The 12,627-nt window shown below is 37.9% G+C and overlaps 2 long non-coding RNA genes across 4 annotated transcripts; both read right to left on the minus strand.

Annotated features, from left to right (window-relative positions):
* Positions 1-305: 305 nt before the first annotated feature.
* Positions 306-4,600, minus strand: LOC121875720. 2 transcript variants are annotated; one of them, XR_006090652.1, is made up of 5 exons: positions 4,491-4,600; positions 3,236-3,315; positions 2,854-3,038; positions 2,049-2,143; positions 306-1,529 (listed from the first exon to the last, which is right to left on the minus strand). It is a non-coding gene; the product is annotated as an uncharacterized LOC121875720 (long non-coding RNA). The 2 variants fall into 2 exon arrangements; XR_006090651.1 differs by having other exon boundaries at positions 2,854-3,315.
* A 265-nt stretch (positions 4,601-4,865) lies between these two features.
* On the minus strand, positions 4,866-11,944 carry LOC121875721. 2 transcript variants are annotated; one of them, XR_006090654.1, is made up of 6 exons: positions 11,907-11,944; positions 10,151-10,216; positions 9,563-9,591; positions 7,370-7,473; positions 6,983-7,077; positions 4,866-4,945 (listed from the first exon to the last, which is right to left on the minus strand). It is a non-coding gene; the product is annotated as an uncharacterized LOC121875721 (long non-coding RNA). The 2 variants fall into 2 exon arrangements; XR_006090653.1 differs by lacking the exon at positions 9,563-9,591.
* Between the last annotated feature and the right edge of the window lie 683 nt (positions 11,945-12,627).

Below are 12,627 nucleotides of genomic sequence, written 5' to 3' on the forward strand. Positions count from 1 at the left end.
GTATGTGGAAGGAGGGAAGGAAGAAAGAGGTAGGTGGTGGGAGGGAGGGAGAGGTGGTAGGTGGAGGAAGGGAGGGAGGGAGGGAGGGAGGGAGGGAGATGTGGTAGGTGGTGGGAGTTACCCCTTACAGGATTTTTGGCCAAAAATACTTTTTCTCTCAGAACTAAAATATAATGTGCCTAACTATTTAAGTACATCCAGAATAATACACAAGCACCAAGAAATGACCTCGAAAGCCCATAAGTGGCGAGTGATTAGCATTGCAAAAGTAATTAAAATTATCTAAAAAAACATTTGAACAAGCAATAATCCAGATATCAAATTTTGGTTAACAGATCCTTAAGCAGCATGTTCAGGAGTACCTATACTGAGATTTGGGAGTGTGTGGGTGTGATATTTGCCAATTTTACACCATTCAACACCCTTCTCACATCTGTCCCAGGCTAGAGTTTGGGCCCAGGACAAGGTTGAGAGAGAGCCTACCACTGTACCACCAACACCCACTATACTGTACTTTAGGTCAAATTCAAATTATTTCATTTCAAAACCTTACAATTTTAAACATTACAGTTGGATTTCAAGGTCTTCAACTTAACATTTTGTCATGCAGTTAATTTATAATTTGATCTATAATTAACAAGGATATCTTTTCTAAATTTTTTGGCAAAACCGACTTCCAACAATGGGTGTGGTGTCCAGAATGTCATCACTCAGTAATTAAAATCCCTACTGTACTTTACTATGTATACATTACGTTCAAAATAACTATGTACACAATCAAAACCTTATCTTTACGGACATGGCCGATTAATTTCAAAATAAACACCGATACCTGTTGTCTCGGTGAGGTTGTCAACCCTTCGCCCGAGGTGTCATTGTCTAACACCATCATAAAGATGTATTTTTGATGATGTACATCTTGTAATAGCTACACTAAATTGAGATATTGCAATGCCATCTGTAGGTACAGTCCTGTTATCTTTAGTTTTGATTATGCATACCCAATAGGTCATCACATGGGCACAAGTTTATAACAGTTCTACTTTGGTTAGCACTTGAATGTCAATTAGTGATAAGTATGCATGGGCTATCATGTTGACATCAGATAGGATCCATATACAGTTTATGTTACCTTCATGTTTCAAGTTCAGTTTACAAGATTATTATTATTATACTTTTCCAAAATTGGAGTATAAAAGAGGTCAAATTTACTCAGTGTTTATTTGATTATGTACAGATATTGTATAATGAGGGCCAACTCATCATAATCTCAATACAAGTGCCAACCATTACATAATATATCTAACTTTTTCTTAAGCTGTGTGGCTTGACTCAAGGCTTACTTATACTTTCTTAAATGTACTATTACTTTGCTGTACTTTAAAAAATTTCTCAATTCTCAATTGTATAAAAAAGTTTGTGGTTAAGGTGGTAGTCTTGAAGGTGTGGGCTGGTAGACAGTACAGTTGTGGGAACACTCGCTGTGGTCATCTGGCCGTCTTTGGTTTCACTTCTTGTACACCAACCACCTGCAATAAGATTTTGAATTTAGATTAGTCTTAATTAACATTAATGTAGCTCTACCAATACACAACATTTACCCCAAAATTTCTTGCATTCTATACTTGCATCCTTCCATATCCATACACTCCAGCACCCTCCTGTAACACTGAGCTCCAGCCTTACTGCTCTTATGGCTGCAGTCTTCTCACAGGCATCATCCCCAACATTCCTTCATTGAACGTTATTTTACTCTGATACTTATAACACTCACTGTTAACCATTGTACTGTAGGAGCACAGCACCACTGCCCAAAGTACGAGCGCCCCTCCACTGCCCAACGTACGAGCGCCCCTCCCCTGCCCAACGTACGAGCGCCCCTCCCCTGCCCAATGTACGAGCGCCCCTTCCCTGCCCAATGTACGAGCATCCCTCCCCTGGCCAAAGTTCCTTTTTCCCAACCCTTCTCACATAGCAAGTCACTCATCTTCAGTCTTACATCCAGTGGTTTTTAGGATAACCATACGAAGAGACATAGGTAACTTAACTGGAGAGGTCGAATTAACGTGTGGTGTGTTACATCTTGCTCAAGGTTCGTTCTGTTGCTTCCTCTAAGTTGGTCTTCAAGTACATCATCTGTCTCCTGCAATATATTTCGAGTTATTTATGTAAACTGAAAAGTTAAAGGTATAATTTCCATCTACCACTCGACCACCTGTACATAAAACCATCACCAACTGTACTCAAGTTAATTTAATAATTTACTTAAGTCTTAATTTTATCAAACTTCAAAATTAACTTTCTGAATTCATGATCAGTTAACGTAAGTGGCTAATGAAATACTTTGAATTAATGTTCTTCAATAAGTTATCTAATATATTTACTTTATAATAGGTCACTTAATATTCATTTGGTTGTCTAGGTTAATTACGTTTAATCGAAGTTTCGCTGGTTAAGTTAGGTGGGTTAGGTTAGTTAGTTAGAAACCCAACCACAAACACTTGCTTTACTTACTACTATACTACTACTAATATTCTCTAATAACTAATAGGCATGTAGTCCTGTTTATTTATACTGTCACTGCAACTAATATTAATTTTACTCTAAGATCGTCTACAGACAGTCCTCCAACATGCACAGTCTGCAAGGCCACGCACGCACGCACGCACTTCCATCTACCACTAGACCGTTTGTACTTAAACTGTCCCCAACTGTTTACACAAATCATTTCCTCCACATCAGTTTACTCAAATTACTTAATACCAATACAGTAATGCTGCACTATACTGTACTGTACTACACGTCTATACACTGCTTCATGCACTATACACAAGGTTACTACAGCTCACTTACTAGACTTTCCCTCCCTCAGCATGGCTCAAGGGTCCCCCTCGACAACTTGGGGCCCATGGGTGGTAGTGGAGCTTCTGACGGTTGAGGTTAACGGGGACACCCGACTCCACTGGACCTCAGACATCTCCCCAGACTAGTGGATGCGTCATCCACGCTACAGACACGGCCTAGGCTGCGATAGGGACCTGTGGGTGGGAAGTGTGGCAGCTTACTCACAGTTTATAACGAACCTCAACGTTTCAAAGGGACATACATTAAGGACGTAAAATACTTCACTCAAAGCACATTAACTACTTTACTTTAACACTTGCACAATCAAACTATTAATTAGGTCAAATCACTTAAAAATGGCGAATTACAAGGAGAAGGTGGAATGACCTACCTGTTAGTGGGAAGCGTGGCGGCTTACTGACGGTTGAGCTGCCCGCCGCCTTCCACCCACGCCAAAGTCACGGAGTCCACCTACTCAACCATTTCACTGAATTACGTCACTGTAACACTCCGACGTTTGAAACTGAGACTACAAACTCAGTTTCATTCCCTACTATTATCTTCACAAACAATGCTCTGACTGAGCTATCAAAAGCAAGAATTAAATTGATCACAAAAGGTTGGATGGCAACAGGTCCCAACACGCAGCGCCTTGCTACAAACCCGAGGAGCAGATTTTAAAAGGTTCCCTTCAGAAGTATTAACTAATTCCTCAGTTAACCTCCCTACCACTATTTCACTATGATTATCAGAGTCTCTGCTAATCATAGGTGAAAAAAAAGGTTTACAGGGGCTCGGTAGCAGGAAGAGTTTACAACTCGGTCAACAAACTTACAACGTCTCAATGACATCATCAAGGAAACAGGGAGCACGGAGGACATTTCCACTGGGAGACTCAGAAGGTTTTGTGGACGTGTAAGCGTAATATGGCTCATTAGTTTAACAGGTTAGCTGTCATTACGATCATGACAGTAACACAAAGGCTAAATTTAATGCTATGTAACACAATGGCTAAATTTAATGCTATGTAACACCAAGATTAAAGTTAATGCTATGCAACACAAAGGCTAAATGTAATGCTATGCAACACCAAGACTAAATTTAATGCTATGCAACACAAAGGCTAAATTTAATGCTATGCAACATCAAGACTAAATGCTAGTCCCATGCACTTGCACAAGTCATGCTAGTACCAGCCACTTGAACAAAGTGCTTGTACTATAGCATACATTCTCATATACAGTCCTGCCATACAAGGCTGCCATGCATCTGTACTTTCAACAAAGTCACTTCAACACACAACTACCATACACTTGTATACAGAATTGTTCAAACACAGCTACCATACACTTGTATACAGAACTGTACAGTACATACACAGTTACCATACACTTATATACAGAACTGTTCAAACACAGCTACCATACACTTGTATACAAAACTGTACAGTACATACACAGCTACCATACACTTGTATACAGAACTGTACATACCAGTACACAGTTACCACACAGAATTGTACATACAAACTACCATACACTTCTATACTGAATTGGATGTACACAGCTACCATACACCTGTACACAGGTAACACAGACAGGTAACCACACATACAAAATACTTTCTCAAAACCCTAAAATTATTACCATCACTTTGTGGAGTTTATAGAAGTCTTCAGTCATCAGCATTATTAGCCATCTGAGTTGTTCTTGGTGGCTCCTCCAGTAAGCAAAAAGATGATGTGATGTTATGTGGTTCTGTAAGGACATGGCATTATTAACTACAGGTAAGTGATTCTTCAACAACCTTATGACATAATCAAGCCCCAAACTACAATATGTCTAGTACATAAACATGCATGTATACTGTATTATATTGTTTCTAAAACCAATAATTGCATTCATAAATTCTACATCAAAGTCAAGAGGCAAAAATCATTGAAAGAATTCAATCTATTTAACACTCCTGAAATATGACAAAGGCAAAATAAAACTAAGTTATACTGTAGTACACAGACTTGCCTAGAGGGTGGATGTGGTCACTTTGGTTGTGTTGTGGGCCTTGTCCTCTGATGGTCACCCTCAGTGTACCCTTCACCTCCCTGTTGGAATTATTAAGTAATGATTGTACAACATTTTTCACTCCTACAATTTCTCCAAAATGCCTGCACAGGGCACTTCTGGGAATGAGAGATTTCTGGGTAACGAGACGATTCTCTCAAACCCAGAAAAATCCCTCATCCTTAGAATTTTTCCAGGCACGTAAATTTTCTTGGAATTTTACAGAATGATGCATAATTTCATCTCTCAAACCCATAAAAAATTCTCCCATACCCGAAAATTTTCCGGGCACAGGAATGGGAAATTTTCTTAGAATTTCCCAGAAAATACACCTCTTGGAAATCACTTCCATGTACTGCATACATCAGTACAGTAGTAGTCTCTATAATCTCTTCTGATCCATATTACAGCTACATAACATTCAAACTCACTGCACTATGGGAATATCTACGTTTTCGAGTGAGGAGTGTCACAGAGAACGGTCAACATTTGGAAGGGGTAATTCGTATGATGTATGTTGTTTTATACGAATTATACCAGTATCCGGGCATATAATCTTAAGTACGTATACTGATAGTACTAGGGAGAACTCAAGGTACCTATATGATGAGGTGGAAGGCCCAATTAGTATGAGCTAATGTACTATAGTGATTAAGTATGACTGTGTCTGAAGGTTATGGTACTTACGTCCGTGTATGATTAGTAAACATAGCTACCTCAGGTATCAGATGAAAATATAGGAGAACAATGATCTGGGAAAAAGATAAATGTATCAGACATATGTGAAGTGTTGGGATTGGCCCATAAACTATACTCCAAGGAAAATATTTTAGGTACCTCAGTGTGAGCTGAATATACATAGTTACCCCATGTAACGAATAGCCACGAACAGTGTAAGGATTCAAGAATCTTATGAACATGTTAAACAATTGCAAAGTGTGGGGGGAATGAACCATACCCAAGCCAAGAACCAAGGCCTTTGTTCGCACTGGAGCCTAAACAGCCTACGGCTACAGTTTCAAAGTGTACACGCCTGTGAGTGATAAAGGAACCATGGATACAGACCAGTGAGGTCAGAGAGCATGCTTGGCCCAGCAACCACAGTTCTACTTTGAGTATCCCACCTGGTGTTGTGGGTAATGCTTATGTCCACTATGCAACCTCTCCTAAGGATCTCTAGACATCTTACACTTCAACACCCTGGATGTGAAGAGATGTTGGTGCTACTTGAGGTGCACACAGTCACTACTTTAAGTGAACTAATGATACTGGATGCAGAAATAGTCCTGGTATGAATGCCTGGGAAGGATCTCTTCTACCTAACAAGATTATAGTGTGAGACGGGTACCTACTGTGTGTACCCTGGTGCCAAGAATGAGTTGCAGCACCTGTATGTATTGTGTGTATTATTGGCTGTTCCTTATTCAGGGGATATTGAATATTTTGGTGCTACAATATTGAATATTTTGGGTGATATTGAGGAAGGAATGACCTGGGTAAAGAGGTCAATGATTTTGTATGGAGAGCAAAGACCTTAAATAATTATTTGGAGAAGGTTGGGTAATCTTGTGTGGTGCAGTGACCTAAATAATTGCTTGGGGATAGTCAACTATTTTGTAATGTGACTGAATGCAATATTTTTAATAACTAAAATAAAGTGTCATAAGAATACTGGTTGGTGTTTCACCCTTCCTTCCTTTCTCAACTTGATTAATGAAAAACATGAACTTAGTGCCTGGATTGCTCTGGCAGCTACCAAAAGAACACTACACATACTGCCCTGTGGTCTGGTGGCAGCAACCTTAACTTAAGAAGTAAGTTAAAAAAAAACATAATATTAAGTGACTGCACTAAAGGGCAGTATATCCAGACCGTGAATATTCAGGAAAATTATGAAAAAATTTCTCTTCCGGGTATCGGAGAGTTCCAGCTAAGAGGGATTCTGGTTAATGGAGATATTATACAGTGTTTATGGCCAAAATTTGCAACCAGAGCCAAATGGACTTAATCACGATGATTTAGTGGATTGCCTAAACTAATTCTTTGAGGGCAAGTCATAAGACAAGTGGGCCACTGACCTGTTGCTGAAGATATATCCACTTGGTCCATGACACAGCATCCCAGGGCTTCCACCAGGGCCCCATCAGGGGCCCACCAGGGACCCCCACATCCTCTGTAAAACACTTTGGCTTACAACTAGCATTCAAATTCAGAATAATTTTATGATTTAATCCACAACAAGACCCAGTGACATCCATCTAATTTACCCCTATTGTTTTATATTATACAGTTTTATGTACTAAGCCCCAGCATCAAGGATCATATGCTCTGCCAAGGGGACTATGCAGGGTGATGACTTTATTGCACCTGAAACCCCAGACAATATTGTATCATGATGAATTAAATCTGTAGATGAAGAAAGGAACTCCAATAACAAGCAAACTTATAGGGAGAGAATTACCTACATTCACTGTTCTGCAATTAATCCAGGTAATCAGTCCTATAGCGGCCCCCTCGGTTGCCTCTGTTTCTTGTTGGGCATCAGAAACACAATCATCCAGGAGTCCTTCTGTAATGAAGAAGTTTGAGTTTAAGAATATTGGAATCCTATTGAGTTGAATATTTTCAGTTTTATTTCAAGTTTTTCCTTTTCAATTTGAGATAAAATATGAAAGACAATTTTCACATACAAGACATGACAGCCATTCATTTGTAGACCTTAATCTCTCATGAACAGACATGCACAATACACCAGCAGAACACATGTACTGCCTCCAGCATTCAGAATATTATTCACAACGTTTCAGCACAATCATATTCAGAGGTCACATTTACCACATACTGTATACAACATCCACACCAACATCATTGGCACAAACTGTTACTCAACCTGACAAAACTCACATTATACAGGCAAGATTCAGACATGTACGTATAGTACAATCACAAACTACTACAGGGTAATTCTAAATTGTACAAATTGTAAACCCTACAACTAATACAACTACAGTAATGTATTAAATAATGTCAACTACACAAGTTAAAAAGGCGGCCTTTCAATGTACAGGTACACTACCGATTTTCCAGGAACTGATGGTCCGCCACCTCGTTTAGTCCGGACAAAATTACGAGAGGGCCTTTGAAATTCCTGCAACTGCCAGACTAGTTTACTGGATGGCCACAGATGGCATTGCCCTCAACTTCCAGACCTTTGTGATTAGCTCTACAGTTCCAGTAAAATTCTAAAATTTGCCACTTTGGGAATGGTAGTACAGCAACAGTCTTTGTAAGGACTGTACAGTAATTAATAAACTTGTTTCATTTATACTGTACTGTACTAATAAACCTGTATCATTTATATTAATGCATTACCGTACATTAAATAATTTAATTCACATTTAATTTACATTTAACATTTGTTTAATTTAAGTTTCTAGCGGTCCATGGTGTTTTAAAGACACGGGAGATGTATAATTAGTGGGACAGAGGTGTATTGTTGAATTACAGTATTATTACGTGACCTAAGTTGGTCCAGCCAAACGGATAATCCGGCAAGGCTTTGGAACCAAGGGTGCCGAAAAATCGGTGGTGTACCTGTACTATGCAGTACTTTCAGAGGAAAATACATGTAGTACAGTACTGTATATTATACATACTAAATCATGCAGACACAATAGCATTCTGCTAATAGTATACATACTAAATCATGTAGACACTACAGCATTCTACTAATATACACAATATAACTTCTAAGAAATTCACTACATACTATATACATTCTCTCCTCGACTTACGACATACTTGACTTACGACAACCCGGACATACGACGGCCATGGGCGTATAAAATATTTTTCATGTTACGGATTTTCGAGTCCCGACATTAGTGATCACTCTGTGTACTGACAAAATTTTTGTTTGTAATTCCCTTTAATATAGCTGGCAAGCGTAAAAGTGAGAGTTCTCGTGGTGCTGAGAAGAAAAAGAGACACCTATTTTAGAATTTCTATGTATTATTTTCGCCTTTTCGACTTACGACCTGGTCATTGGGACGGAATCCCGTCATAAGTCGAGGAGAGACTGTACCGTAATCATACTACTGTAATCATTGCTGTAAACTTTCCCAGAACTACAGCACCTCTTGGCCTGGCAGGAGTAAGCCCTACAACAAAGACGGCAGGATAACCCTGGCTGGGGGCAGGTGGGCTGAACATAACATTCACAAAGTTTGTTCAATCAGTTAAAAGATGGAGCACAAAGTTCACATGGTTTAAGTAGAAGCAATATGTACTGATAAAGTTCACTCATCCATTAACTAGATGGATCACGACAGTCACAGCTTGTTAATATAAAACCCATCGAGCAAATGGTGTGAACTGAATATGATAGTTCAATGGCCGAATTATTCCAACAGCCTGAATGACTGGCCATCCTGTTGAAAAAAAAAATCAAATAAATAAAATCAAATGAGAACATGACATTTTGTTCATAACCAGGACATGTACCAACAACACTGCTAGGTACAAAATTCATTAAACTGGACATGAAAGGTACAGTACAGTACAGTAGTGCAGAGCAGATTTGGGTACAGTACAGTACAGTTCAGTAGAGCAGAGTACAGTACAGTACAGTAAGTACGGTACAGCATTAAAAAGATCACCTGAAGATTTACCCCTCAGCAGACATCACCTGAAGGTCAAAATTACAGTGGTTAATATTAGGTTTAATAAGCTGTGGGGAATATTCAGGGGATTCAAATAAAATTCCTGAAATTACAAAGTTATTTTGAAAAAGCACAAATATAATAATAAATCAAGAATATCAGCATAAGTCTGGAATTGTTAGAAAAGAGAATGACATAATTAAAGACAAAGGTTATAATTATAAGCCTTTAGGAAATGTAAAAATATACAGTAGCCTCAAATATATCAAATGATTTGGCTACAACTGTAAACCACATCCACCAACACTGTACCAGATATTTAATCAATATCAAACCTGCCACATGTTTAAATATAATAAAACATGGTGCAGTATAGTCACATATGTACAACTGATCACATTAGCATCATCTGTGGAGAGCAACACAGGCACCAATGAGGAGCCCACAGTAAGTTACCAAGGGAATAAAATTCTTTGATCAAGTAAGTCAGTCAGTCAGTCAAGGTTTGTGTCAAAGGTAAATAATGCAGTAAATTATTAAATATGGGACAGGTGAATGTAACAGAACCTAGTTATGGTATCTTACACTGATGAAGATATCCACCAGATGAGCCAAGGCCATGTCATCCAAGCTTCGGCATCACCACAAGATCTGAAAAATACATCCATTATGTCACAGGCATCAACACACACAATGAATCAAGACAAACCTGCACTACATGTTACTTGAAGCTGTCAGTGCCTTAAATAATAATAGGATGATGATATTTGTCAGGTTAGGTAGTTTTCTTAGACTACCACCAGAAAGAGTTCATAAAATTGCATGAAACTTAGTGTAAATTCTTGATAGTTTATTAAATAGATAAAGGAAAATGAGAATGCACAGAACCTATTAGAACTTGACCTAACCAATCTTACCTAAAGTAAACTACCTAACTTGAAAGAAAAACCTTTCAAAACATAATTAACACTGAATGGATTCTAGTTTCCATTTATCTATTTAATAGATTGTAATTAATGTTACCTCAGTGTTTCATCCATTTCCATCAAATTCTTCTGGTTAGTAAAAAAAAAACCCTACCCAACTGACAACCGGACAAATATCCACAGTGATAATACAGGTCACATCTACTGCCTGTTATGTGGAAATCAAGTTACTGTTACTTACCTAACCTGACAAAACTGTAATCAGGAATAATCTAAATATAGCATATATGGCAGTATTTTTTTTGATAGATCTTTTCTTACTATATTTTCATTGCTGAGTTCAGATAAGATATTCATTTCATGGGTAAATGCTTCATTTAGTAGATAATCAGTAAGGCAACCTGATCTAGGCACGACTTTATCCTCTGCTCAGTGTTTGTTGAGCTGCTCAGTCCGAATAGCTTCTCTCACATTCATAAAAAGCGTAAAATTACACAATATCAGAATAAGTTCACTGTTTAATATTCTGGAAGTTAGGTAATGTTAAGTAGGTTTCTTTGGTTAGGTTGGTGCGGTCTTCTAACAATGCTTGGGCCTCTTATGTTTATCAACTAAGGTTAGGTTAGGTTTAATTTACAAATAACCATGTTTTAACACATTTGCCCTAACTACGTCAGTGTCCACAGCAAAATAGTGAAATTGTGGCATTTTAAAATTAATTTTCTAAGAAAAATCTATAACAGGTATTTCGTCAATAATTACCATACTCTAAATATAAGTTATATAACAGTATATGTCAAGGGCTAATATATGATCATGACCGTCAGTGGTTTGGTAATTATTGGGGGTGTTTTTAGACAGTCTTGTGCGCTGATTACTTTAAGTTCAATTAATTTTCTTGTGTAAATGTTTAGTTTTCTAAATATAGGCTTGTTAAGATATAGGTTAGGTTAGCACATGATTTCAGCTATATTTATATTTTTTCCCCAACATAATACAGTAATCTCTAATAAAATAAGTGAAAAATGGGTATTTTTAAACTTGTTTTCAATTAAAACAGCAGACTGTCACATTCTGAATAATTACCACACCAAGACCTAAATTGTTAGTTCTCATAATCTTGTATTTACAAACTTTACATCAACATAAAGCTGCCAGCATCATAAACCTGCCTTGAAAACATTCTAGGCGAAATTTCAGTCATGCACAGGTCTTTCTCTCGCTTTATTAATATGTTTTTCATTATGTTTAGACAATTCTAGGATCCTTTTCTTCTGTGATATTTCCGCCGGAAATTAAGGATAACCGAGATATTAATTTTTCAATATTATTAGATTTGGTCAGTCACAAGTGTCGCCATTTGTTGTTCGCGTCTCACAGAGAAAGTTTGACCAGCCATCAGCAGTCCTCCTCACCTCGTTGGCTTCTGAAGCATCTACAGCGCATGTGCTGGGGAGGGGGTTATTGGCTGTAGCGATAAGAGACTTGTAATTGGTAAAGAGTTTTTTTAGCTCATGAACAATGCGTGGGTGCGTCGGGAGCGGAGATTTGGTTCTTCACTACCAGAATAACCAGATATCGCTGAACAGGTGGAAGAGCTGTGCCAACATTGTGATAGAGATTATTTTACGCCCCAGCTTATTTCACCTGAAGATTAACTACCTTAATGCTAACTTAACCTAACCTAAACCTATTCTATCCTAACCTAAATCTAACCTATCCTAACCTAACCTCATCCTTCCAAAATAGTTTTAGGGTGGTTTAATCTTCAGGTGACATAAGCTGGGGCCATGATTCTTCAGGTGATCCAAAAAATATTTTAAAACTGGTCTTCATTCAATAACAAAGACATAAAATCAATGTCCTTTGTTGTTATTATTCAGTAATTCAATCCCTTCTATTAAAAACGTCTTTAATTTTATGTACTAACACTACAGTAAGACAAATTTATTAAAACAAATCTTAACTTACAACAAAATGTGTCCTTTTAAACGTGAGGAAACTATATGGTATAAATATCCCCCAAACAACACAACTCCTCCATTTTTAAATAATACTCTTTGTAGTACTTCTCTTACGCCATTTATATTCTCGTTGGACATTTAAATTCATTCATAAATCACCGAGGGAGACGAA

Source organism: Homarus americanus, unplaced genomic scaffold (assembly GCF_018991925.1).
Source record: "Homarus americanus isolate GMGI-L3 unplaced genomic scaffold, GMGI_Hamer_2.0 scaffold22250, whole genome shotgun sequence".
NCBI classification, from domain to species: Eukaryota; Metazoa; Arthropoda; class Malacostraca; order Decapoda; family Nephropidae; genus Homarus; species Homarus americanus.